Here is a 23,291-nt window from a genome sequence, read left to right on the forward strand (position 1 = left end):
CAGGCTTTATCAAAGCTCAACCCATCCAAGGCCCCTGGCTCGGATGGACTCCCCCTGGAATTTTACACCACATATGCAGATACTCTAGTCCCTCAACTCCATGACCTGTTTAAACATATCTTTGAATCAGGTTCCCTACAACCATCCATGAGAGAAGCCCACATAGTACTAATTCCCAAACCAGGGAAAAACCTAGAACTCCCCGAATCATACCGCCCCATCTCTCTACTCCAAGTCGACATTAAAATCTTGGCCAAGATCCTGGCGCTACGCCTTAACACCGTAATACTTACCCTAATTCACCCTGATCAGGTGGGGCTTATGCCAGCTAAAAATATGGCCTATAATCTGCGTAGACTCCAGAGCAGTTGTATCACTCGACGCTGCTAAAGTGTTCAATTCAGTCGAATGGCTTTACCTCTGGGAATGCCTGGCCAGATTTGGGTTTGGGCCTCGCTTTATTAGGTGGGTTCGTCTGTTATACCAGAGCCCCTGCGCCAGGATCTTGGTCAATGGTATAAAATACGAACCCTTCCCCCTCTCTAGAGGTACACATCAAGGATGCACTATATCCCCTCCTCAATATGTCCTAGCGGTGGAACCCCTCGCATTCGCCATTAGAACACACCCTGACATACGGGGCTTACGAAGTGGAAGCCTGGAAGAAAAAAAATCTGCCTTTATGCAGACGACATGCTGCTGTACTTAGCTGATACGGGTCCGTCCCTGCAGGTGGCTCTTGAGACCATCCGGGCCTATGGACAACACTCCAGGCTTAGAATAAATTGGAGTAAGTCTCAGATTTTGCCTATTGACCTGGACGTCCCCTCAGCTAGACAGGCCTCCCTCCTGCTCCTTAGTCAGCTCCATGAAATATCTCGGAATCACTGTTACTCGTTTCCCGAGGGATTATGTTAAGTTAAACATAGAACCCCTAATGGGGAACCTGAAGTCTAAGATAAAGTCCTGGGCTAAGCTGCCAATTGGAGTGATGGGCCAAATCTCATTAAAATGATTGTCCTCCCCGGGTTTCTTGTATGTATTCTGGCACTCCCCGATCTACTTGCCCCTTAGGATCTTTAAGGCCATAGAGACAATTCTTAACTCATTCGTTTGGGGATTGGCCAGACATAAACTACCCTGGCAGGTTTTGAAAAATCCCACTGAGCTGGGGGGTGCAGTGCTCCCGGACATTAATCTTTATTACCTAGAAGCGCAATTGGCCCACTTTTTCTATTTGGACAAAAGTGACAAGGATTGCTACTTAGCCTTGGCTTGCCCTCCCCTCACCCCGGGGTTAGTACATCCCTTCCTTTTTAAACACTGTAAAGACACCGGTGGGCTGGGGAACAGTGCGGGAATGTTACATCATTGCAGGGTGTGGGAGGTGATAGGACGCAAACTGAAACTGCCGCTTGCGCACTTCCACACACCCCTGTGGAACAACCCGGGATTGCGAGAACTGATTACTGTACCAGACCACGCTGTATGGATGTGCAGAGGGGTAAGATACCTCTCAGATGTGTACAGCGGGAGTATCCTTAAGTCATTCCAACAACTTAGACGACTTTGCCCTTCCTAACTCACTCCGCCATGCCCTCCAGGAGCAGTTCCCTGACGCCCCTCCCCATACTGGGTGTCTAGACCCTATAGGTACCGTGACGGGCCCCGAATCCCGAAAACTTATTTCAGTCTTCTACAATTCCCTTCTTCGTCCGACGGCGACATTAATCAGCTACAGGCTCAAAGACCGCTTGTCTGACGATGTGGGGGGGGCTGAAGACGATGAATGGGAAGAGGCACTGGAGGCCTGTAAAAAAGTATCCACTAAACTCTCAGACCGACTCACACAACTCTACATCCTACACAGGTCGTACCTGACCCCGCTTCACCTGGCCAAATATAAACCCACCCATAACCCACTATGCCCCAGATGCGCCAGTCCTAACAGCACATTCTTCCACCTCCTCTGGTTATGCCCAGATGTGCAAAATTATTGGACCCAGGTTGTAAAGTTCATCCACGATAAAATGGGATCCCCCCTGAAAGTTTGCCCAAAACAGTGTTTACTGGGAATCTTCCCTGACTCTGACTCCGACAAGTTCCATAAATTAATCCTCCAGGAATCGCTTTTCATAGCTAGGCTCCTTGTGGCCAGGAGATGGCTACAACCTATGCCCCCGACTATTCAGGAGTGGAAATCCGCTGTTAATAGAGTTCTCCCCTTCAAGAAGGAAATCTATGCACACAGAGGATGCCTGTCTAAATATGGTAAAATATGGGACCCCTGGCTTAATAATGTTGATACATGCAATGACTTATCTACCTAGACCTAGTGGGCATATCCAGGCCCCCTGCCTGTCCTTCCCATTCCATCTCGCAAAATAACGGTCGGTTTGTGTTCGTGTCAGCACATGCTGCTTCACCTGTTTCATTACTGTGTACTGTATACAATTCTGACAGATGCCGCCAACATTTATCCATTGTGTCAAATATATGATTCCTGCTGTCAATATGTTCTATTCTTGCTGTAAACTGCTAATCTTTGTTTCGTAAATAAAGGTTTTGTTGTATAAAAAAAAAAAAAAATTCTCTGGCAAGCTCTGTGGTTCAGCCTGCGCTGGCAGCGATCAGTGTATGTCAGTCCTTAAAAGACCAGTTTAAACAGATGTTCAAAATTATTCCTGATCAGCAGGCCCAAGATTTGGCCAGGATATCAGAAGCGTTATGTTTTACAATAGATGCTTTGAGAGATTTTATTCTCCAGACCTCACAGCTTCTGCTCGGGCTAATGCATGTGCATGGAGTTCTATGGTTAAAAAATTGGTCAGCCAAAGTGCCATGCAAAAAGCTCTTGGCTTGTTTCCTATTCCGCAGTGAACGGTTATTTGGGGGCAATCTGGATAAATACATCCAAAGAATTTCTAATGGAAAAAGTTCCCTTTTCCCAGTTAAGAAGAGGTTTAAGTGTTTTTCTTTTAAACAAGCTTCTTCTCCAGTGCCAGGAGCATCAGCCTCCAGGCAGTCACGACGACCTCTACCATCAAGTTCAAGAGGTAAACCTCAGGGTCTACCTCATGGACAAAAGAGGCCCTAGGGGAGGAAACCCACAAAACAAAATACTAAAACCTCCTTCTGAAGGGACACCCCCGCTTGCTCGAGTGGGTGGTAGACTTGTGCAGTTCTCAAGGGTCTGGCAGGAGTGTCGAGACCAATGGGTGTCTTCCTCAATATTGCTAGGATACAAACCAGAGTTCCGAGAGTTCCCATCTCCTCGTTTTCTCAGATCAAATGTTCCCAGATATCCAGAAAAAAATATATATTTTTGGCTTTGGACCATCTCCTTTCTCAATAGGTGATACCGGTGGTCCCCATGGAAGAGCGAGGGTTAGGTTTTTAGTCAAACCTTTTCACGGTACCAAAACCAAACAGGGATTTCAGACCCATTTCAAATCTCAAAGATCTAAACCTTTTTTTAATATCCGCTCTTTACGCATGGAGTCAATCTGATCAGTGGTCTCCATTCTAGGTGGAGAACTGCTAGCTTCAATCGACATCAAGGATGCTTACCTCCATATACCCATTTTTCCGCTCCCCAGAAATATCTACGCTTCGAGATAGAACATTTTCAGTTTGTAGCGCTGCCTTTTGGTCTAGCTACTTCACCTCGAGTATTTACAAAGGTCTTGGCTCCCCCATTAGCCAGACTAAGGGCTCGGGGTATAACGCTTCTAGCTTATACAATATACTCTTGATAGATCAGTTGGTAGCCCGCCTAAACCAAAGTTTGGTCACCACGGTCAGCTACCTGGAATATCTAGGTTGGATTCTCAACCTAGAGAAATCTTGCTTAAAACCATCAAGGAGATTGGAGTACTTGGGTCTGATCATCTATACAGCTCAGAAGAGGGTGTTTTTGCCCCAGGCTAAGATCAGTTCCATAAGGGAACTGATTCAGGTGGTCAAAGCAAAGAAGAATCTTTCTATTCAACTTTGCATGAGATTGTTGGGAAAGATGGTGGCTTCATTGTAGGCCATTCCTTATGCACAGTTTCATTCGAGACTGTTGCAAAACCGTATCCTATCAACTTGGAACAAGAAGGTCCAAGCTCTAGACCTCCCAATGCTTTTATCTGCAAAAGGGCGCCAAAGCCTCAGTTGGTGGTTGATAACCAAGAATCTCCAAAAAGGAAAATCCTTTCTACCAGTTACCTGGAAAGTGGTAACAACAGATGCCAGCCATCTGGGCTGGGGAACAGTCCTAGAAGAAACGTCTGTCCAAGGAAGATGGTCCACATGAGAAATAACCTTGTCCATCAATATTATTCTAGAGATTTGGCCAGTTCATCTGGCCATGAAAGCCTGGACGCTCGGATTATGTTATTGTCCTGTCTGGATCCAATCCGACAATGCCACAGCAGTGGCCTATATCAATCACCAAGGGGGCACGAGAAGTTGTTCGGCCCAGAGAGAGGTGAATCTTATCCTATCTTGGGCCGAAGACAACATTCCTTGCCTATCGGCAGTCTTCATTCCAGGAATAGAGATTTGGCAGGCAGACTACTTGAGTCGCCAACAGTTATTCCCGGGAAAATGGTCTCTTCATCCCGACATCTTTCTATTAATATGTCAAAGATGGGGAATTCTGGACATGGATCTGTTTGCATCCAGGTTCAACAAAAAGATCAACAACTTTGTGTCAAGGACAATGGATCCGCTGGCATGCGAAGCAGATGCCTTGCTTTTTCTGCGGGGGATACGTTTTCACTGATTTATGTGTTCCCTCCTGTTATGTTGCTGCGTGACTTCTTCGCAGGATCAAGCATGAAGGGAAATAGGCGATTCTTGTGCCTGCCGGCGCGGCCCAGGAGATCTTGGTATGCAGAGATCGTAAAGTTGGAGATAGACCACCACGGCCAGACCTTCTCTCGCAAGGTCCGGTATTCCATCCTACCTTACAAACGCAAAATGTTATTGAGACCCACATTCTGAAGGAACATGGGCTGTCAGGTTCAGTAGTTTCTACTTTGGTTAATGCTAGGAAGCTGGCCTCCAGAGTCGTATATTAGAGTATGGAAGGCATATGTGAATCCAGGGGTTGGCACCCGAGGAAATATGTCATAGGTAGGATCCTTGAATTTCTACAGATGGGATTTGAAATTAAGCTGGCCTTGAGTACTGTCAAAGGCCAGGTGTCGGCCTTATCGATATTTTTTCAACGACCACTTCGCACTCTCTGGTTCGTAGCTTTATTCAGGGGGTAACACGGATTAATCCTCCAGTTAGGTCACCCCTGAACCCTTGGGACTTGAATTTTAGTCCTGTTGGCATTACAGAAACAGCCTTTTGAGCCGATACAAGATAGTCCCTTGTTCCTTTCGATAAGGAAGTTAGTTTTTCTGGTTGCCATATCTTCTGCAAGAAGGGTAGGATAAGGTTGTATTACGTCTTCATCCTAAAATCCTGTTGAAGGTAGTGTCAGGTTTTCATTTAAACATCTGTCTACGTTTTTTCCAGAACCTTGTTCTGCGGAAGAAAAGTCAAGACATTCTCTTGATGTGGTGAGAGCAGTCAAGGTCTACTTGAAGGCGACTGCTCAGATTCGTAAAACAGATGTTTTGTTTGTGTTGCCAGAAGGTCCTATGAGAGGACAGGCAACATCGAAATTTACTATTGGATGCTGGATTCGTCAATTGATTGTTCGAGCTTATGGATTAAAGAGGAAAATATCACCTTCTCATATTAAAGCACACTCCACCAGGGCTGTTCTTCCTGGGCAGTGCATCACCAAGCCTCCATGGTCCACCTTAGACGCTGGTGAAAAAACGGAGGTACTCCCAGTTGTGGGAGGGGTTATATAGGGAGTGAACTTCTTCTCTTGGGGCGTGCCAGTGTCCATCACCTGAAGGTGGCCTATAACCCACCTACTATGGCTCTGTGTCCCGTGATGTACTTCAAAGAAAGGGATTTTATAGATGAGCTGTTTTAAAAATCCTATTGTATATAAATTTTGTGCATAAGATTATATATGTTATTATATCGTAATATCGTTATTTTGAGGATATTAGGCTCCATTCACACAATGGCGTTCTGTTTTGCGGGTGGAATCGCCGCAAATCGCGGAACGCCCTTGCAGTGCGATTTTGCTGCAATTGTCGTCTGACAAATCGTGGTAAAAACGCGCAAGCAGAATCGGCTGTCCCATGATTCTGTTTGTGTGTTTTTACCACGATTCATCGGACGACAATTGCAGCACATAATTTGGTGGCATTTAAAATAGCAGGGATCGCAAGGGCGTCCTGCGATTTGCAGCATTTCCCAATCGTGGTGATTCCGACCACAAATGGAATGCCATGATCAGCAGGCCCAAGATGGAGCCTTAGTGCTTTATTGAATATTAGTGTGGGGTTTTTTTTTATGTATAGTAGAAAGGTGCAGCTTTTGACTTTTTGGGGAGTATATATTGGGTGTAGTGGATTTGTTTGTTTTTCCTGTGTTCATGGGTTGATATTGCGTTTGCTCACACCACTTGTATTAAGCTGTAGATAAAACATCTTAAAAAAATCCACATGGTTTGTTTGAACTGAACAAACGTGGCTGCCTCCTCATACGTACAGTGGGGATCGAAAGTTTGGGCACCCCAGGTAAAAATGTGTATTAATGTGCATAACGAAGCCAAGGAAAGATGGAAAAATCTCCAAATGGCATCAAATTAGATTAGACATTCTTATAATATGTCAAAAAAAGTTAGATTTTATTTCCATTATTTACACTTTCAAAATTACAGAAAACAAAAAAATGGCGTCTGCAAAAGTTTGGGCACCCTGCAAAATTTATAGCATGCACTGCCCCCTTTGCAAAACTGGGACCTGCCAGTGTCATGGATTGTTCTCAATCATCGTCTGGGAAGACCAGGTGATGTCAATCTCAAAGGTTTTAAATGGCCAGACTCATCTGACCTTGCCCCAACAATCAGCACCATGGGTCCTTCTAAGCAGTTGTCTAGAAAACTGAAACTGAAAATAGTTGACGCTCACAAAGCTGGAGAAGTCTATAAGAAGATAGCAAAGCGTTTTCAGATGTCAATATCCTCTGTTCAGAATGTAATTAAGAAATGGCAGTCATCAGGAACAGTGGATATTAAAGCAAGATCTGGAAGACCAAGAAAAATATCAGACAAAACAGCTCGCAGAATTGTTAGAAAAGCAATTCAAAACCCACGTTTGACTGCACGATCCCTCCAGAAAGATCTGGCAGACACTGGAGTTGTGGTACAATATTCCACTATAAAGAGTTACTTGTACAAATATGGTCTTCGTGGAAGAGTCCTCAGAAGAAAACCTCTTCTACGTCCTCACCGCAAAAATCAGTGTTTGAACTTTGCAAATGAACATATAGACAAACCTGAGGCATTTTGGAAACAAGTTCTGTGGACCGATGAGGTTAAAATAGAACTTTTTGGCCAGACTGAGCAAAGGTACATTTGGAGAAGAAAGGGCACAGAATTTTATGAAAAGAACCTCTGTCCAGCTGTTAAGCATGGGGGTGGATCAATCATGCTTTGGGGTTGTATTGCAGCCAGTGGCACAGGGAACATTTCACGAGTAGAAGAAAAAATGGATTCAATAAAATTTCAGCAAATTTTGGATGGTAACTTGATGCCATCTGTGAAAAAGCTGAAGTTAAAGAGAGGATGGCTTCTACAAATGGATAATGCTCCTAAACACACCTCAAAATCCACGGGGGATTATATCGAGAGGTGTAAACTGAAGGTTTTGCCATGGCCTTCACAATCTCCTGACCTCAACATTATTGAAAATCTATGGATAGACCTTAAAAGAGCAGTGTGTGACAGACAGCACAGAAATCTCAAAGAACTCGAACACTTTTGTAAGGAAGAATGGGCAAAGATACCTCAAACAAGAATTGAAAGACTCTTGGCTGGCTACAAAAAGCGTTTACAAGCTGTGATATTTGCCAAAGGGGGCAGTACAAGATATTAACTCTCCAGGGTGCCCAAACTTTTGCAGATGCCATTTTTTTTTTTTTGTTTTCTATAATTTTGAAAGTGTAAATGATGGAAATAAAATCTAACTTTTTTTGACATATTATAAGAATGTCTAATCTGTAATTTGATGCCATCTGGAGATTTTTCCATCTTTCCTTGGCTTCGTAATGCACATTAATACACGTTTTTACCTGGGGTGCCCAAACTTTCAATCCCCACTGTATACTGCACACTACAGAGGACTTTTTAGGCCTTTAAAATGGAATGAGAGCGGTTTTGCCTGACAAAAGCATTGCTATTCTATTTTGCTAATTTGTGTGATCCAGACAGTCCTATTTTTCCAAAAGACTTTTCTGCAAAATATATTAGTTGAGCATTGGAGTCTGGTCTAGTGGCCGTCTACACTTGTAATTGGACAATGAAGGAGAAGCACACTGATCGGAGTCGCCCTCTGCTCCCTCCCACCTGTCAGGAAGTTGTGAGTGATGGGCACCTCTATATACAGAACCTGACTGAATTTCAATGCTGTTTTTCCCATTCCAAGCTGATGGGTGGATGACAGGAGGCTGCAGAGATTGTCCCTCCTGTCTGATACCCATCAATGAGATTGAAAATTGGGAGAAAATCTCCAAAGGGGAAACTGGCAGCAATGAAATGTTGAGCTAAAATTTGACCGGAGATTGTCAATAATTTTCATTTGACATGCAGCATTCCTCAGCTTCAAGATAAAACTGGTCTTTCATCCAGCTTCTGGGCTCAGAATCCATTGTGGTTGTCTGTTAAAAGTGAACATGTGCTGTGCCCAGAGCAAAGTAACACATTTTCTTTATCCTCCTCTCCATCAGCATTTAGATGCCTTTCACACTGTGCCGCCGCGGGCATTGTATTTTTAACGCTGCTTTACCGTTGTTTTAGCAGCGCTATTCGGCCGATAGTGGGGCGATTTTAACCCCTACTAGTGGCTGAAAAGGGGGTAAATCGCCGGTGCAGCGGCGTTTTGCCAGTGGTATAGCAGCGCTGCCCCATTGTTTTCAATGGAGGGGGCGCTCCTAATGCGCTGCAAAGAAGCTGCTTGCAGGACTTTTTCTGATGCCCCTGCCAGCGCAGCTCCAAGGTTGTGAAAGCACTGGGCTTTAGTATTTTTTGTGGGTTTCCTCCCCTAGGGCCTCTTTTGTCCCTGGGGTTGACCCTGAGGTTTACCTCTTGAACTTGATGGCAAAGGCCGTCGTGACTCCCTGGAGGTTGATGCTCCTTGCACTGGAGAAGAAGCTTGTTTAAAAGAAAAACACTTAAACCTCTTCTTAACTGGGAAAAGGGAACTTTTTCCATTATAAATTCTTTGGATGTATTTATCCAGATTGTCCCCAAATAACCGTTCACTGCGGAATAGGAAACAAGCCAAGAGCTTTTTGCATGGCACTTCGGCTGACCAGTTTTTCAACCATAGAATTCTACGCACATGCACCAGCCTGAGCATAAGCTGTGAGGCCTGGAGAATAGAATCTCTCAAAGCATCTATTGTAAAACATAACGCTTCTGATATCCCAGCCAAATCTTGGGCCTGCTTATTATCAGGAATAATTTTGAACACCTGTTTAAACTGGTCTTTTAAGGACTGACATATACTGATCGCTGCCAGCGCAGGCTGAACCACAGAGCCTGCCAGAGATATATTGTTTTTAAATAGGAATTCCAACTTCTTATCCATTGGATCCTTCAGCATTTGAGCACTGTCTACTGGACAAGTTAAGCTTTTATTCACAGAGGATATAGCTGCATCAATTGCTGGAATCCCCCATTTCTTATTAAACTCTTCCTCCATGGGATAAAGTGTTGAAATTTTTTTTTGAAGGATAAAACTGTTTATCTGGGTACTCCGCTCAGAATACATAAGCTTTATTAGTAATGAATGGATAGAAAAAGCATGAATAGCCTGACTCCGCTGCTGGCAGCAAAAATGTGGAGCGGTCCAAATTAGTGAGAGATTCTACCAACAACCTTTCAGATTGCGAACCTGATCCTTCCGTATTAGACTCTTCAGAAGAGTAGTCATCAGCTCCTTCCTGGTCCCAAGAGAAATTTGCAATATCTTGCCCCGTTCCTCAGTTTGAGGGTCCTGGGTAATGGAAGAGGACCTGTTGCGCTTAGTTCCACTCAGGGATACGATAAACACATCAATCTTTTGTTCCAAGCCTAAAATAGTTGAGGAAAAAACCTCTTCAGTAATATATACAGGGGCTGCAGTGCTAAGAGCAGCTGCAACACCCGACGTCCCTAATAGCTCATTCTGACCAGCCATTTCACTCTCCGGAGAGGATGGCATCTTTTTTGAGATGGTTCTGAGCTTTTTTTTGTGGCTGTAGAAGTGGTTCTATAGCCCTTTTTTTAGGTGTTTTTACCCCCCTTCCGACCATAGCCCGATACACAAAGCAGAGGTACTACCAGAAGGAACACATCCACTGCTTGAGCAATAGTCCAGCCCTGCCACTGCTATTAATGCTCAGCCTGATGCAATAGTAAATGTATCAAAAATAATGCCTGTGTCACCAAACCTCTTTCATGCCCCTCTTTGCTCTTATGTCCCTCCGTCAGCTTGCAGCAGCAACAATAGAGCTTTTAAAAAGCACATTCCCACGCTGGATATTGGAGGACACCAAATGCCACGCTAAGAAACCCTAGGAATTGAGTTGTCCTTCTCTTCCACATATCCCAAAACAAACGGAGAGAACCAACCAGACTCTTGAGCAATATTGATGCTGCTTCTCCTCATTTTCACAAGATGACTGGGCTGCATTGCTCCCTTTAGCGGAATTTGCTTATAAAAGTTCCACTCATTCTGCCACAAAACAATGTCCATTCTTCGCTAACTACGGATTTAACCCATCATTTCTGACCAGTACCTTCCTAGAATGTTCAGTACCAGCCATTCTTGAAACGGTAAACTTCTTTGATACCAACAACAAACTGTTACAAACAACTATGGCTGGTGATCGGGAAACCAAAATCTGGAACTAGCATGCCCTTCTAGGAAATTGGGTCCTAAATTCATGGGGCCCTTTTCCGGTAAAGAGGAGGATCAACCATGTGGCATATGAACTGGAACTGCCGGACTCTTTTAGGGTACATCTTGTCTTCCACGTGGCTTTATTAAAACCTGTGATCCCTGATCCAATTCCGGGGTGGAATACGGGTCCACCTGAATCAGTAGTCAATGCGCAGAGGAATTTGAAGTTGAGGCAATTCTAGACTGTAGGAAAAGAAGAAATCAAATTCAGTATCTTGTTAAATGGAAAGGGTATGGTCTGGAGGAGATTTCTTGGGAACCCGAAGATGATGTTCAGGCATTCAAGAGATCCCATCCTTTAAAGTTGGCCCAATTGGGCATCTGGAGGCTGCCCTTTGGGAGGGAGCAATGTCAGGAAGGGCACGCCAGTAATCCAGATGGAAGCCACAGAAGCTCCCCTGTTCTGCATGTCCCATTGAGAAGGGCTGCCCGGGCACACTTGCGCACGCCTATGCAAACGCTTGCGGCTTGGGCTTCCAACATATGCGTGCATCCTGTGACTGTTCTTGGAGCTAACAGGCTATTTAAACAGACTCATTCCCCTGGATCAGTGCTGTCTGATCTACAGCGTTCCTGTGATTCCTGATAACCGTTTGCCTGTACCTGTTCCAGCTGACCTACCCAGGTTGTCCCAGACTATTCCTGCTACCTGCCTGCACCCGACCTCGACTTGTCTTTGACTACGCTCCTGCCTGCTCCTTCTGCTACCTTGCTGCCAGCCTGTTGCCAAACCTGCCTGCAGCTGACTCTGCTCATGTATCCACGTCTGTTCTGGACTTGTTTACCAGTGTCGCCAGCCTGCCTACACCTGCCTGAGCTCCGGTCTCCAGCCTGACAGGTGTTCCTGGTCCCATCCCGGCTCTACCATCTGTTCCGGTCCAGCTCCACTGATAGCAACTCTACCAGGCACTTGTGCGACTCTGCACTCCCATGCCTCCTGTTTACTCTACCATCAAGCCAGAGGTGTAAGAGAGGCCTCCCTCTGCATATCAGACTCTACCATGACATCCCTATTAGTAAATACGAAAGTATACCATATTTACTTGTTAAACATTTTTTTTTTATATATTTCTACAGTTACTTCCTGGTTTCTTGTCCAGGAAAATTGGTCTTTAGAAGGGGAGGAGAGGGGGGCCTTTTCTGAGCTAAGCACACCCTCTTGCCTGCATGCTTGAGCTAGGGGCAGATGGATTCTAGAAAGTAAATGATACATGAATTATCTGCCCTTACTCAAGATTGCCATGGCCAGAAATGCTAGGTAGTGGTTTTCAAAGTGATTTCTCTGCAAAATAAAGCATGGATACATGGACGGATGGGGGAATTTGCTTAGAATATTATGTTTTTGGCTTGTGGTGCTCAGATGCTCTGAGCTCAAGTGTAATATTTAGCAGTGGTAGTAAATCCACTGCTAATTGTTTCAATTTACCACTGCAGCCAGAGATCTGGCCTGCGGTAAAAAAGAGATGCAAAAAAAAAAAACCACAGTAAATATCACAAAATAAAAAATTTAAAGCATGCAGTATTTTTTTGTGACTTGCCTGCTTCTGAAATAAATACTACATGAGTTACAGTGCCTTACAAAAGTATTTAACCCCCTTGGCATTTTTCGTGTCTTGTTGCCTCACAACCTGGAATTAACATGGATTGTTTGAGGATTTGCCTCATTAAGGCTCCATGCACACTGGAGCTCATAAACTGAAGTTTTTTGGAGTTTGGGCGTTTTTTTCCCCTCTGTTATCCTATGTTTCCATGCACACATGGATGTTTTTGAACTTTTATCAGCAGTGGAGTTTATGGGCTGTTTTTTAAACTCAATAAAAATCGCGTTCAGGAGTAATTTTTCTGACCACGAAAAAACCGCCAAAGTCAAAAACATGACTCACCATGATTTTTAACGTTTTTGATCCATTGAAAAAAAATGTACAAATAAAACCGCTAAAAAGCGATAACTCGGAAAAACGCTAATAAACGCTATTGCAAAAAAGTTGAAAGGCTCACTGCAAAGCTTCTGATGTTTTTATAACGTTATTTTAACGTCCAGTATGCATGGAGCCTTAATTTACAGAACATGCGCACAACTTTCAAGATTTTTTTTTTTTTAATGTGAAGCAAACAGCAAATAGGACAAAATAACAGAAAAAGACAACGTGTATAACTATTCACCCCCCTATAGTCAGTACTTTGTAGAGACACCTTTTGGAGCTATCACAGCTCCAATTCGCTTTGGATAAGTCTCTATGAGTTTGCCACATCTTACCACTGGGATTTTTGCCCATTCCTCCTTGCAAACCTGCTCCAGTTCCTTCAAGTTGGATCGTTTTTGCGCTTGTAAACAGCAATCTTTAAGTCTGACCACAGATTTTCTATTGGATTGAGGTCTGGGCCTTGACTAGGCCATTCCAACACATTTACATGTTTCCCCTTAAACCACTCAAGTGTTGATTTAGCAGTGTGTTTGGGGTCATTGTCCTGCTGGAAGGTGAATCTCTGTCCTAGCCTCAAATCACACACAGAGTGGTACAGGTTTTTCTCAAGAATATCCCTGTATTTAGCACCATCCATCTTTCCTTCAAATCTGGCCAGTTTCCTAGTCCGGACTGCTCAAAAACATCCTCACAGCATGTTGCTGCCACCACCATGTTTCACTGTGGGGATGGTGTTCTTTGGGTCATGTATTAGATTTGTGCCAGACATAGCATTTCCTTTGGCCAAAAAGTTCAGTTTTAGTCTCATCAGACCAGAGCACCTTCCTACATACATTTTGTGAGTCTCTCATGTGCCATTTCGCAAACTCAAAACGTGCCATTTTGTTTTTTGCTGAAAGTAATGGTTTTCTTCTGGCCACTCTGCCATAAAGCCCAACTCTATGGAACCTACGGCTTATTGTCGTTCTATGTACAGATACTACAGTCTCTGCTGTGGAACTCTGTAGCTCCTCCAGGGTTACCTTAGGTCTCTGTGCTGCCTCTCTGATTAATGCCCTCCTTGCCCGGTCTGAGTTTTGGTGTGCGGCCATCCCTTTGCAGGTTTACTGTTGTGCCATGTTCTTTCCATTTGGTTATGATAAATTTGATGGTGCTCCTAGGGATCATCAAAGATTTGGATGTTTTTTTAATAACCTAACCCTGACTTGTACTTCTCAACAACATTGTCCCTTACTTGTTTGGAGAGTTCCTTGGTCTTCATGGCAGTGTTTGGTTAGTGGTGCCTCTTGCTTAGGTGTTGCATCCTCTGGGGCCTTTTAATAAGGTGTGTATATGCAATGACAGATCATGTGACACTTAGATTGCACACAGGTGGACATCATTTCACTAATTATGTGACTTCTAAAGGTAATTGGTTGCACCACAGCTTTTTATGGGCTTCATAACAAAGGGGGTGAATACATAGTTACTAAGGTTGAATAAAGACACCAGTCCATCCTGAGTGAGTGTCTACAATTGTCCCTATCCCTGTTCATTGCACACTCACATAGGTCCCTACCCTCAAGGAGCCCACAATCCAAGGTCCCCATTCATATACTAGGGCCAATTTTGGACAGAAGCCAATTAACCTACCTGCATGTCTTTGGAGTGTAGGAGGAAACCGGAGTACCCGGAGGAAATCTACGCAGGCACAGGGAGAACATGCAAACTCCAGGCAGGTAGTGTCGTGGTTGGGATACGAACCAGCGACCCTTCTTACTGCTAGGTGAGAGTGCTAACCACTACACCACTGTGCCGATTTTTCTAATTTTACTTCAACAACGACTATTGTGTTCTGATCCATCACATATGATTCAGATTAAAAAAAACATTGAAATAAAGGCTGTAGGGGGCGTGGCCTGGCTATGGAGGAGTGAGGACGCGGCGTGCCTGAGCTCCGTCCGGTCCGCGGGATAATCAGCAGCTAAAGGGGTGACGATTCCCCCGTTCCTCATCCAGGGTATGCCACAACGACGCCGGACATCCTCCCAGCCCCAGAAAATGTCTCAGCTCGGGCAGGGCTCGCTGGACTCGTTCCTCGCCGACACTCCCCGTCAGCAGAGGGGGAAATCCAAGATGGCGCCGGAACGAACGGCCTCGCAGCAGCAGCAGCGCGAGGCTCAGCTCACACCGCCAGCGCTGTCTCCTATTCCCTCTCCCAGGGAGGTAAGCGACTCCATCCCTCCTGCATCCCCCCACTCCATCTCCTCTCAGGATCAGGGCACGGAGATAGCTGACCTGGCTAGGGATAAGGACATAAGGAAGCATCTATGGTCCCTCCCCACTAAGGAAGATTTGGAGCATTTTACCAGCAGGATTGAAAGGGCTTTCAAGCAGGACATTGAGCAACTAAAGACAGACACCACTGAGCTGGGACACAGGGTGGAGACCCTAGAGCAGAAATTTGACGATACTGTGCCCACTATCGCTCAGCTCAGAGAGCAGTCCCTGACCCATGGCCATCAGATTGAAGCCCTTCTCTGCCAATTAGACGATATGGAAAACCGCAGCAGACGGGCGAACATTCGCATACGCGGCTTACCGGAGGCCACGGCACCCAAGGACATTATACCAACGCTGCAGGGGGTGTTCAGAGAAATTCTAAGCCTCCCTCCCTCCACACCGATTGAAATAGATAGGGCCCACAGGGCTCTTAAACCCCCATCTGAGGACCCGGGCAACCCCAGGGACATCATTTGCAAACTCCATAAATATACCTTGAAGGAGCGAATTATGCAAAAGATGCGCAACAGACCGGTCTTTGACTTTGATGGAGCCCAGCTGTCCTTTTACCAGGACCTCTCCAGGCGTACTCTCATGCAACGGCGGGCTGTCCGCCCACTCCTGGCGGCGATTCAAGCAGCGGGCCTCACCTATCGCTGGGGCTTTCCGTTTAGCCTCCAGGCGTCCAAAAATGGCCGTTGGGCCGTGCTGCGAACCAAGGATGACCTCCCCCGCTTCCTTCACATCTTGGAGCTTGGCCCTGTGGACTTCCCAGATTGGCGCAACGTTCCGGATATCCCACTTCCACAGCTGCCGCAACCATGGATCCAGGCGACAGGTGGGAATCGCCCCCGGGGGCGCAAAAGGCAGACGGATGGACATTCTCCGGGCACTTCTGCCCTTGGGGACGGACTGTAGTGTCGCAGAACTCATGGCCGACCTGTTGCCTTTTAAACGGATCGAGCTAGCCCACCTTTTTCTAAGGGGCACCTAAACCTTGTGATGGGACCCAGAGGCACAAAGCTGTCAGCTTGGACGTATTTCAAGGTTGTTATTGCATCTGACTACCTCTGAGTTCTTCTTCAGCATTGAGGTGGGATTTCCGCTGAGTGTTGGACTGGGAGCCCACTTTGTCACCTATTGTTTGGATGCCGTCTCCCTTTGCTACTCCCCCTCCTTTCTGCTATTATATCCCCAGACGTCAGGTTTTTTTTTTTTATTTTTTTATTTTTTTTCTCTTTTTTGCACTATTGGGGAGCATAAGTTATAGTTCTTTGTTCTTATACCCTGTTCATTTGGACTCTTGGACCGGGCGGGGCGCTGGTCCCCGTGTCCCCTTGGTGGTTGTCTACGTTCCCCACTTAGGCCCCACCTAATTTGGTGTTTGTCCCGACTGGGACTTTTAGCTAACGCCCGGGAGGTGGATGCTCCCCCTCTCTCCCTGGGCGGGCTGTTTAGTTAATTTACTGTACCGTGTTCCGGGCCCGCTAGACGGGGTCTGGCCATTGTTTACCTCCCTTCCCCCCCCCCCTTCCCCTTCCTTTTCCCCTCTGAGAGTCTCCTCCACCCCCCTTCTCTTTACCCTCCCTCAGTGCCCTTCCCTTCCCCTCCTTTCCACTTTCCTCGTTCCCCATCCTGTCCCCCCTACTTCCCCTACCTACATCAGTGTCTCTCACGGCACTTCAGCCAACTAACGGTTTGTTGCTTTGTTCTTTAGGTTACCTTTCTCAGGGGAACTTGGTGTGGATCAGACCGGTTGAGCGTCAGCGACTTCAGGTATGTCGTCACTAAAGATACTGTCCTACAACGTTAGGGGGCTCTGCTCTCCACAAAAGCGCGGCAAGCTATGGCTCGAATTGAAACGTCTCGGGGCCCAGGTAGTGTTCTTGCAAGAGACTCACTTTAGACAGCCAGCACCTCCTAGGGTCCCCGTGCATCTTTACAATCAGTGGTTCTTTAGCAACTCCCCTGTAGCGAAATCGCGAGGCACTGCCATCGCATTCCACAAATCCTGCCCTTTCCGGCCCTCAGAGAGCTCTGTAGACCCACAGGGCCGGTATGTCTTTGTGAAGGGGACTATGGCCAATGCAAAATTCACGTTTGCAACTCTCTACGCACCCAATACCCAGCAACTTTCCTTCATAGATGTGGTATTAGATAAGCTGATGGAGTTTAGGGAGGGCCACCTAATACTTGGGGGCGACTTTAATGTTAGCCCGGACCCTCTACTGGATACATCTCACGGCCGGCCTACGCACTCCCAGGCCTTCCTCAGGCATTTTCGTAGATCGTTACAAAATAGCTTCCTTATAGACACATGGAGGGCGATGCACGCATTAGATAGGGACTATAGCTTCTACTCGAGGGTGCACGATGTGTACACACGCATTGATCTCATGTGTGTGGACCACGGTACCCTGGAGTTGTTGCGGTCAGCTGAAATAGGGAATATCACCATATCGGATCACGCCCCCATTCTGGCTGTGATCCGAGTTCCCGATGGGTCACCGAGGGCTTGGTCATGGCGTCTTAATGAAAATCTTCTGGATGATGCCTCAGTGGTGGCCAAGGTTTCCGAAACTATCACACACTACTTTGCGGAGAATGTATCTGGGGAGGTGGCGGAGGGAGCGGTGTGGGAGGGTCATAAGGCCGTACTTAGGGAGGAACTGATCTCACTGGGCTCTAGACTCAAAAGGGAGAGACAGATAGATTTTCAGAGGGTCCTGTCAGCTTTGCAACAGGAAGAACTTAAACATAAATGCCAGGGGGACGCTGAGGCCCGTAAGCGACTATTAGAGCTAAGGGAGTTATTCTCACGCCTCCTTGACCGTCGTGCCCACAGACAACTACGCTACTTATCCCATAAATACTACGAGCACGGCAACAAGTGCGGCAGACTGTTGGCTAGGGCCCTTAGGCAGCGTAGACTAGCCTCACATGTACACGGGCTTCGTTCCCCGGACGGTACGATCTCCTTACACTCTTCAAAGATCGCATCTATTTTTAGGGATTACTATGCTAACTTGTACCACCTGGACAGGGGTATCTCCCAGACGGCACAGACTGCCAGACAACGACTCATCGGAGACTATCTTGCCTCGGCAGGACTCCCCTCCCTGACGCTAGAGCAGCAGACGGAACTTGAATCACCCATTTCCCCGCAGGAGGTGATAGGGACGGTGAGGGCCTTGCCTAGTGGGAAGAGTCCTGGCCCGGATGGATACACTAAGGCGTATTATGCCAAATTTCTTCCCCTGCTACAGAATCACATGTGCAGGTACTTTAATTCCTTTGCTACAGGCCAAACAATCCCACCTGAAGCCTTGTTGGCTCATATCACCGTGCTGCCCAAGGAAGGCAAGGACCCTGCCCTCCCGCAAAGCTACCGCCCTATATCGCTACTTAATGTGGATATAAAAATTTTCTCAAAAATTATGGCAAACCGACTTAAGTATATCATTCCCTCTATCATCCACCCCGATCAGACAGGGTTTATCTCTGGTAGGGAGGCCAGAGATAATTCCATCCGGGCCATACAGCTCATTCACTGGGCACGTCTCCACAATGCCTCCACTCCATACCTCATCCTGTCCACAGATGCCGAAAAGGCCTTTGACAGGATAGATTGGTCTTACCTGAAGGCGGTTTTAGAGGCCTTGGGTCTGGGTACCCGTATGCTGCACTGGATCATGGCCCTGTATACTTCCCCCAGTGCGCAAGTTAAGGTTAACGGCCATCTGTCTCCGGGATTCCCTATTCGGAACGGCACCAGGCAGGGATGCCCCCTATCTCCCCTCTTGTTCGCCTTGGCTATGGAGCCCCTGCTCAGAACAGTGAGGGCGAGTAAGGATATTACTGGGGTGCAGGTGGGGCTCACGGAGCACAAACTTTCAGCGTATGCTGATGACGTGCTTTTCCACCTGACCAACCCCCTCATCTCGCTCCCTAACCTTATGAAGGAACTTGACATTTTTGGACAAATATCCAACTTCAAGATTAATTACGCTAAATCTGAAGTCCTGCCGATTACTATCCCGGAGACAGTGGCCGTTGGCTTGCAGCAGGCTTTCCCATTCCACTGGGCCAAGGCTTCCACTAAATACCTGGGGATCCAGCTCACGGACCAATTTGATACACTGTACTCCGCTAATTTCCCTTCCCTGCTGAGCACAGTGCGTAGAGACTTGCAGAACTGGAACAAAGCCTCCTTCACATGGCTAGGCAAAGTGAATATACTTAAGATGAATATCCTCCCCAGAGTGCTTTTCTACCTGCAGATGCTCCCGGTTCCCCTCCCCAGAGGCTTTTTCTCGCAACTCCAAAGCCTCATGATAGGGTTCATATGGCATAACAAAAAACCTAGGCTTGCCATGTCCGTGCTGCAGAGATCTAAGGAGAGGGGCGGGCTGGGCCTCCCTGACATTCGTCGTTACTACAGGGCTATTGCGCTTCAACATATGCTGAATTGGCGCCACCACTCTGCCACCAAACTGTGGGTCCCTTTGGAAAAAACCCTGGCGGGTCGCGACCTCGCATATGCCCCTTGGCTTCCGCGGGAACATAGGGGACTTTCACGGACAACTTCCCCGCTGACCACCCATGCCCTCAGGGTATGGGATCGGTCAAATGACATGTATGCCCTGGCGCCCCCGGGGTCTCCATTGGCTCCTCTAGGAGGGTTCAGGTGGTTTCCCCCTGGAGAGCAGGTAGCCTTTTTTGGGACTTGGGCCGCTGACGGCAACTATAGCTGTGGCAAATTTATAGACAAGGGTAAGCTGATACCCCTAGATGCCTTGAGGGATAGATACGGACGCTTTCCAATGGACTGGTGGAGATACAAGCAGCTTCACCACTTCATCACGAATCTGGGCGCTACGTTAAGAGACATAGAATCTCTTACGTCGCTTGAAAAGGTGTTTATGGCAGAGGAGCCCACTCCCCACTTAGTTTCTGAACTTTACCGGCTCCTGGGGGCGGTTTCTGGGCCCATCCGACCAGTTTTTATGAGGGAGTGGGAACGTGATCTGGGGGTCGATTTTACACCAAGCCAACGATCACTAGTGTACCGATTGGCACACTCCAGCTCCATTGATTCCCGGACACAGGAAACCAACTACAAACTTTTGACTCGTTGGTATCGGGTGCCGGCAGCGTTGGCCCGCATCTACCCCTCGGTCACGGACCTTTGTTGGCGGGGTTGTGGCCGGAAAGGCACGCTCCTACATATCTGGTGGGATTGCCCTGTAATACACACATTTTGGGTCGACATTCATGCCTTTATTAAAAATGCTCTGCAGATCGAGATCCCTTTCACCCCGTCGCTCTTTCTCCTGCACCTCCCCGCCCCTCCTCTGAGCCGCTATACGAAGAGTGTACTCCCCCACCTCTTAAATGCCGCTAAGCGTCTAGTACCTATATACTGGAAACGCTCACAGACTCCTACCATTGCTGAGTGGCTCAAGAGGGTGGAAGATATTAGGGAGGCGGAGGAGTGGGTGGCGCGGTGCAGGGATAGAAGTGACCGTTTCGGTAGGATCTGGGCCTTGTGGCAGCGGTATACTGCTGGCACGGGCCCTATGCCATCTAGCTTGGATGTTGCGCTGTTGGAGCTAGCAGAGCCTTCACTGAAGCTGAAGAGGCCAGTGAGCGGTGACGTACATACCTGAACTTGACTTTTTGCCGAGCCAATCGCAGTGTGATGACCTGTATCCTCCCTTCCTCTTGCAGAGTCTCAGGGTCCTGGTGGGGGTGATTTGCCCATGGGGGCGACGCAGCCTCTGTGGCCCGTTGCTGGGGCCCACGCCTTCGGCCGCTGTCTCCTAGGCATTCTGACGGGCGACCGGTGCCGTGGGAGACTTGGGCGGGGTTCCGGGTGATGCTTCCCCCCCTGACGGAGTTATGCTGGAGGCTTGAGGCCCCACTCCGGGGGGGGGGGGCGTTGGCCGGGGCCCGGCTGAGGGCCGTGGGTGTTTGGCCCCAATTCGGGTATTGACAGCTGGTGGGAGGTGTGTGCCTTGAGCTGGGCCTCTGGTGGGGGTCCCCCCCATGATGTGAATCGCACTGGAAGGGCCTGTGTTTGTTTTTTCCCTTCCCCCCTCAAATGTTTTATCCTGTTATAGGGTTACTGTTTTTCCCCTTTGTCTTGATTTTCCCTGATGTTTTGCACAATGTTAGATCTGTTTAACGTGGTCAATTACTCAGGATGGTGATACATTGTCGATTGTATTGTGCACTATATGTTTTGTTATATTTTACAGAAACTAAAATAAAAATAAAGATTATATAAAAAAAAAAAAAGAAATAAAGGCTGTAATGTAACAAAATAGGTAAAAAGCCAAGGGGTTGAATACTTTTGCAAGACACTATTTTAAAGTCAATACTCATGCGCTATTTAATTCTTAGTGAATTGAGTCCTGTATTTTATATTAGTGTGTATTTTCCTTTTTGAACTTGAAACCTCACACCAGCTGCAACTGGATCACGGATAAAACAAATTCAGAACCTTGGTACTTGGTTAACCTCGATTCCTAAAAGACCTCCTCCTTTCTTCTTTCTGAGCCAAAAATCTTACAACACAGCTAAGTTTTGGCAGGTGTCCTTGCCTGGCCCTGGAACAAGTACATGATATTAAGCTGAGGGGAGGTCAGAGAACAGTGAAAAAACAAGAAACCAAAAGGGGATCTGGGACTGTGCTGACAACTGACATAATCTAGGTAAGTCTTAAAGAGGGGGGGAAAGTATTTTTGTCTGCTAGATAGCATTTTCCCAAATACTATGTACTGTATATTAAGCAGTATGTTTACCAGGTGAACTTCCTTATGCACAGGCGAGTCATGAGTGGCTCAGTACTATAACTTGGTTACCTGGATAACATAAACAGCTGCTGAGGAGCATACGTTTAGGCCAGTATTAAAGAGGAATATCACTATCTACTTTTAGGAGCTGGCAATCAACAATACTCTCTTAGCTGCAGTAATATTTTAGATATAATTTTCTTGCTGTCTGTCCTTGCTAGGAAGATTTAAACTATTGTTCAAGTAGAACTTTACTCATGAAATAAAAGGTTGTAAACAGGCAGGCAAAAAAAGAAACGCGATGGAAACATTTTTTAAATGTACAAATTTCTAACCGTGCATGTGGTTTCCATTCGGTAAAGAAAATTCATTTCAAATCTGATTGTTAAAAGCAAACAAATTCTTTCAAATGACAATCTCAAATGTTCTGAGAATTTTCGTATGAATTTTGTTCTAAATTCTACTAGTGTATACCCAGCTTAAGATCTCTGTCAGGTTTTTATTGCTGTTTGTGTTCCCATTTATGAGATTTGCTGACACTTCCTGTCTTGGAAACTGTGTTGGAAAGGTTCTAAGCAAGCCTTCCTTATTAAACTAAATAAAATAAAAAAGTTTTGGCTGGAGTTCAACTCTTTTGAATACTTGTGAACAACAGGTTGCAACTGTTCAATACAACTGAAACAAATCACAATCCTTTTGGGGGGCTGCTTTACAAATTAAATATCAGAATTTAGCCTGCGGTCAGGCGAACAAATTGTGTGTAAATTGTGCAAAAAGACCCCTTGTGACTTAAGGGCCAATTTATAATAGATATGAGCAAAGTGAGTGTTGGAGTTCCATCCTGCTGTCACATGGACCTAGGCACTGTTCAATTCTATTGCAGCTTCACCAGATTCTCTGTGCACTATTTTTAGTAAATCTCCAAATTAGGCAGTTCACATGTGTGCACTGCATTGTATACAATCAGGCTTGTCCAAATTTACATGCAATTATGTTTGTTTTCTGGTTCATTGAAATCTATGGAAATATAAAAAACTGCACATTTTGTGCATTTCTATAATTTTTTTTTTTCATGCTTTTCAACTTGCTGTGGGTGAGCACATGTCAGCTTGTCAACCCATGGTTAGAAGCACCTTCCCTGGATACCCCCTATGTGCTCAGCTGCAGTGAAGACTGCAACACTTGCTGTGGCAGCTGTAAACTGATGCAAAATTAGCCACGTTTCAATTACCTTC

The 23,291-nt window shown here is 46.3% G+C and overlaps 1 protein-coding gene across 2 annotated transcripts in view; it reads left to right on the forward strand.

The window, feature by feature from the left end:
• Window positions 1-21,810: 21,810 nt before the first annotated feature.
• Window positions 21,811-23,291, forward strand: part of GLYAT (glycine-N-acyltransferase) — a 53,635-nt gene continuing 52,154 nt past the window's right edge. For both annotated transcript variants that reach the window (XM_077454739.1, XM_077454737.1), the window contains exon 1: window positions 21,811-21,975. The gene's annotated coding sequence lies outside the window, so the exon portion shown is untranslated. The remainder of the gene's footprint in view (window positions 21,976-23,291) is intronic.

Source organism: Lithobates pipiens, unplaced genomic scaffold (assembly GCF_037356315.1).
Source record: "Lithobates pipiens isolate NorthernLeopardFrog02 unplaced genomic scaffold, aLitPip1_a1.2 Scaffold_25, whole genome shotgun sequence".
NCBI classification, from domain to species: Eukaryota; Metazoa; Chordata; class Amphibia; order Anura; family Ranidae; genus Lithobates; species Lithobates pipiens.